Raw genomic sequence first — 6,305 nt, 5'->3', positions numbered from 1 at the left:
GTGGTAGACTTATTAGCACCCCTTCAGCTTAGAATATTATGTAATTATTCATAAAAAGAAACTGACAATTTTGCTTCACAAATCAATAACAGAGGACAGGGGACTCTCTGCAGCTATAAAAGTGGTAATGGTGAAATTCATTAAAATGTAATTGGGAAGGGTGAATATGAATTAAGCCTTCTAAGTATATGGAGGTTTGTTGACATTTGTTATATTTTGCTGAATGTTAGTGCTAAAATTGCTGAAAAAATAATATTAATAGAGCTAGACAATTATAATAGATGCTTGCCTTCCAACAGTTTTCTCAAGTGTATTCATCTCTCCCAAATTTAGCAAGCTTTAACAAAATTTACACAGGAAAAACTCAGTGACCTTACTGTCTAGTGTGACCTTCTCTTACTGATTGTTATTGAATGACTATTACCATATGTACACACTCTTACTCCTGTTACAGTGCAACATTTCTTCAAAATTCATCCTGGAATCAAGTGTTACACCAAAGAAAATTTTCTGGAAAATAGGAGGAGCAAAACATTTTTCAAATATTGACTATTGTCTCAGGAAAAATGGGAGAACAGAAGTGAAAAAATTGGGAGTTTGTGTGTAAAGAATTAGAAGTGCCCAGGGATTTATTCTCTCCATTCTTAAGGTTTTGATAATGAAAACTGAAAGAGTTAACATTAACCATCTGAGACAACATAAAAACTAGATAAAATCTGGCTTTCATAATGATCTTCATTATAAAGATGAAACTGTGTCAGTAGAAATGAAGTTTGAGTTTTTTTTTTTTTACACTGTATTTACACTTAGCTCTCCAGTTAACTCTTAGTTTTCATGTGGTTAATCACATTTTGATACCAATAAGACAAAATTTTACTGGGCTTTTCTGGGGTCAGACTCTCCTCATTAGCACAAGATGCAGGCAAGAACGAATTTGAGGATAGATTATACTTTCTCTGAGGCTTATTCCATTCTTGACCTCTTTCCTGATTGGTTAATGCCCACAGCTAAAACTGAGTCCATTATACATAGGTGCAAGCAACATTTTGAATTATTTAATGTGACTGAATTATATACTTTCAAATGGTTAAAATGATAAATTTTACGTATGTGTATTTTACCACAATTTGGGAACAACTAAGACAATATTTTCCAATGTCAGCCATGTTTATTAAAATACATTTGAACTTTTCCTTAGGCTTTTGATTTTATATCTCTGTTGCCCAGATGCTGCTTGAATAGTTATTTCATGCCTTGGTCCTTTTTCCCATCCCTACTTTCTTCCCCTGAAGTCCCCAGCTGGAAATACAGATGTCTGAGGATGTTTTTGGTTGCAAGTCACTGATCCTAGCTTAAGCCAAAAGAAATTCATTGGCTCATGCAGCTGGCAAGTCCAGACATGTATATAGTTTCAGGATTAGATAGATTCAGGATCTGAAACCATGTCATCGAGATGCCATTTTTCAGCTATGCTTTCTTCTTTGTTGACTTTGTTCTCACATGGGCTCTTCCTATGTAGTGGCAAAGATGACATCAGTTTCTCTAGGCCTTAATTTAGATCAGTAGTTCTTGAATATGTCCGGAGACACCTGGGGACCCAAGACCCTTTCAGAGGGTCTGCAAAGTGAAAAATATTTTCATACTAATACTACAACATTATTTGACTTTCCACCCTCATTTTCTCATTAGATACAATGGAATTTTCCAGAGGCTACATGATGTGTAATGATATAATAGTTTGATAGTTAATGAAATGTGTGCTTGTGTTGTTTCCTTATATTTAAATTTTTTAATATAGTAAATATCAATAGATGCTCATATAACCTACATAAACAAAAGCTCTTTAGAGTCCTCAATAATTTTTAAGAATGTAAAGGGTCCTGAGACCAAAATTGAGAATCAAAGATATAGGCCATATGCCAATCCCCAAAGCACTTACTAAGGCAAGGGGAGTGGCATTTTCTGATTGGCTAGGCCTCATTCGCCTTCTTGGCTGCACCTTTACGAAATGGAGATTGAGGGAGGGTAGATCTGGGTACCCTATGTAAGGTTAGTGCCTTGATAATTTAGCAGTTAGTTCAATTCTTCTTACAGACCCCTATCTCTCTGCATCATACTAGAGAGTTTTTTTCTTTTCTGAAGGCTCCAGTTTATATTTTAATACCACCCCCACAATCTCATATTAATATTCAGAATATAAAGAAGTTCTTTCCAGGTGAGTACTGACAAGTTACAAATGTAGAATGTCACCATTTATTTATATGGCTGCTTATCTGATAAAAGAAAGAAATCAGAAACAAAAAAGTTTGTCTGACTTCAAAAGAAAGCACTGATTTTTCTCCCTGTTTAATTCAAAAAAGGGGAAGAGTATAGAAGAGGAGGGTGGTATTTCCTAGAAGAGGGAAGGATTATTAGATAAGGGAAAGGAAAGTGAGATTTGTTAAATGAAAAAGTAATACTAAGTGCCCAGAAGCTATTTGATTTTTTAAAGGGCTCTGTCTACAATATCTTCAGTTTTTAAGAGTCAGTATATTTAAGTCGAGAAAAGATAGTCCCAAGATTAAAAACTGACACGGATTGAATTAAAGTGAACTTTTTAAAAAATCAAAAGCATCATGCTTTTCTTAAATTATCATTAATTGGTCTCCATGTAACTAAAACTTAACGTAAAGCCCAGCTTCCCCAGAAAAAAATATTTCTCTTTAAAAGCAGTGTACAATGTATGTATATGTATGTATACATATGAAACAAATAAATATAATTTTCACACACAAAAAAATAAAAGCAGTGCACAAAATGAAAATTATTTTGTTAACCTAAGTAAGTTCATTTTCCCCCAGGTTAACTAATAATTGAGGGAAATGTGGTTTATAGGAATGTTTATGTCATTTTTTATGCTTAAAATAACCTTAAGTAAAAGTTTTAAATGTTAGGAAAGGTAAGTGATTTGTGAAAGAAGCAGAAAGATGGATTTTTCAGTTGCCTTAAAACTCTCATTTTACCATGTAATAATGACATTTCATATTTATCTGCCTATGTTGTCTCCTGCTGTGAGATTGATTAGTTGCAGAACAAGCGTCCTTTTCCAACATGGAACCTTGTTTTCTTCCCATTTCCTAATATTTGATGTCTAAATGCAGAACATGTGAAGCAATAGGGACTTTGAATTTGACTTGGCATATAACAGATTGAAGAAGCCTCTGTTTATAAAGGGAGCACTGCCTAAGATGGACACAGTTCACACAAACAACCCTAAAACTGGATTTTCTGCCTGGATCTAAGAATGTAAGGAAAACTGTTGCACGTTGTCACTTGCCCTCTTTGATGACGGCAATTCTGTACTAAAGATGAAAGTATAGGGTTGTTGTCGCCCTTATTTCATTTGGGAAAGAGAAACTGGATTTTCTGCCTGGATCTAAGAATGTAAGGAAAACTGTTGCACGTTGTCACTTGCCCTCTTTGATGACTGCAATTCTGTACTAAAGATGAAAGTATAGGGTTGTTGTCGCCCTTATTTCATTTGGGAAAGAAGTGTGGTAAACATTACTAATCACTTTGTGGTCATTGCAAAGCAGTTTTGGGGATTGAAATGTTAGCAAATACCCTCTGAATAGCTAGAAAGTCAAAACAAACTAAATGAGATAAGCCACAAAAATAGTACTTCCCATAGTATGATTTAGAAATGTACTGCTCTTGGGGCATGGTTTTTGGTTTTTCTTCAGCTGACCTTGAAATTTAAATGTATTTGCCAAGTACAGTGAAGGATATCAGGGGTTTCATTCTCAGAGAAACATAATTGGAATATTATGAGTACAAATAAAACTATAATAGTGAATTTTCAATCCCGAATACTTTGATTACTAATTCAATTCTGTATAATTTGATTTGGAGATGGGAGTGCCCTAAATATAGACAGACATATTCCAACCAAATTAGAAGGTATAGCCCTCTATGTAATTTAAATTAATATTTTTGGTTTATCAGTTAATCTCTTTGGAGTTTGAGTAGTTTGAATGAGTCTTATGTTTTGGATAATTTGACCAATTAAATTTGTTTGTACCCACAAAGCTGAGATCCATATCCTTTACTCACCAAAATGCAGACACTCATGAATAGCCAGCCACTCTGGTAACTTTGCACTGCTGTGGGTGAAAGTCAGAGTCTTATGTGAAGTCTTAAAGACAAATTAGGATAAAAGGCTACAATATTTGTTTTGCATTTGAAGAAAGGTTTGGAGCATTTGGGGGGGAAATGATAAGCCTGACTGATAATGAAATTATAACTTCAATACTTTGGGATGGCACATGATTCATTTTTAAGAAGTTATAAACCTCTGCTAGCAAGTAAACTAGTTTATCTTGTGCCTTAGTTACCACTGTATTGGTAAGAAAATAACATAATTTTAAAACATTCAAATGGTGCTCTCTTAATCCAATTTTAATATTGGGAATCCAAAGGCCTGAGGTTAAACAACTAGTTCAAAACAGTCAGTAGTACAGTCAGATTTTATATTCCTGTCTTTTGTTCTCATTGCTCTGTTTAATCCAATTGATCTGGAAAATCTCTCAGGACTGCCAAAGTTTCTGAGGTACTAAATAAGTACGAAGGTAGCTTTCTTGAAAAAGAATGTGGATTACACACTCAGCTAATTTGATTGGTCGAACATGAAACTAATCATCTCAGGGCTTTAGAGCCTGTTATTTTTGTGGTCAGGAAAGGAAAGTTATGAGTTAGGTTGGAATATGAACTGGCAGTAATAATACCTAGGCTCTGGGAACCAGCTCTGGCCCCAATTAATTGTGGGACTTTGGATACCCTTTCAATATATCTGAACTCCAGTTTCCTCTGTTGTAAATGAAGGAACTTTATATTTACTTAAAGTTCCTTTTAATGCCAAAATTCTGTGATTTCTTATAAAACTTTTCCAGTCTAAAAGTACATTTTTAAAAATTCACCTTTAAAATGCACCTTTAACTATTTAAATCAACCTTGGGTTAAAGAAGATTTTGACTTGGTTTACTTTGCTCATTAGCAGAAAGTATGATGGATTCCTACGGATTATGAAATGTTTTGTAACAAATCAACTTTCCCTTATTGACTTAAGATAGGAAATTAATGACAACTTAATCAGAAGAAAAGAAAAGATCTGAAGTTCTCAGGAACTACAATGTAATCCATAGTAACTTACACAAGACAGAGCCTCCAGAGTCCTGAAAGCTGGCAATGAACTTTCTGTGGCCTTGTACAATATCATTCACTGATCCTCTATTAAATTCCAGGCACTGTGTTAGGTGGTCAAAATGAAAAAGATAAGATATAGTCCTGGGCCTCAAAGAGCTCACCATCTGGTGAGAGAGATAGATGGGTAAACCAATAATTGCAATATAGTTAATTACATGCTGTGACAGAAGTAAGAGAGCTTAAAGCAGTAATTTTTAAACTTGGCTGCACATTAGAATTTCCTGAGGAGATTTTTAAAAATACAGATGCTTTTGTCCTATCTCTCAGAGATCATGGTTTAAAAGATCAGGGGAGGGGGTCCAGTGAAATGCTATTTTTCACAGCTCCCAAGGGGATTCTAATACACAGCTAGGGTTGAGAATCACTGGGATAGAGGAAGGGTACCAAACTCAGTTCTTAAGACAAATATGCTATAGTTAAGCAGGCAAGGAAAGAAGAATATTTCAGCTTGGTGCATGGAGATAACAGAACTCGTGATATATCAGGGGAACAGTAAATAGGTCTGTAGAGCTCAATGTCGGATGTATGAAAGAAGAAGGACGCAGTGAAAGATAAGACTGGGGAGGTAAGAGACAGATCATTCATGGTCTGTAAAGGAGTCTGGACTTTGTACTAAAGACAGTGAGGGCTGGCCCGGTGGCGCACTGCTACAGTGCGTCGCTTGGGAGTGTGGCAGCGCTCCCGCTGAGGGTTCGGATCCCACGTACAGACCGGCCGCTCACTGGCTGAGCGAGGAGCAGGCGCAACACCGAGGGTTGCGATCCCGTTGCCGGTCCCGGTCCAGTACGGGCGTGACACTGAGGGTTGCGATCTGTTGCCGGACATGAAAAAAGACAAAAAGGAAAAAAAAAAAAAAGACAGTGAGAAACCAGTAGGGGAGTGACATGATCTCATTTCTCTTTTAGAAAAGACAGCTTCAGTGGTATTGTGAAAGATGGATTAAGGGACAGAAAGAAGGGAAAACAAGAAGCTATGGTAATGTAGGCAGGAAAAAGGACCTGAACAAAAACAGTGGTACTGGGAAGGTGGAAGATATTCAAGGGATATAACAAGGAGGCAGAATC

The sequence above is a fragment of the Galeopterus variegatus genome, unplaced genomic scaffold (assembly GCF_000696425.1).
Source record: "Galeopterus variegatus unplaced genomic scaffold, G_variegatus-3.0.2 Scaffold1468, whole genome shotgun sequence".
Lineage (NCBI taxonomy): Eukaryota > Metazoa > Chordata > Mammalia > Dermoptera > Cynocephalidae > Galeopterus > Galeopterus variegatus.
Note: the sequence above shows the minus strand (reverse complement) of the source record.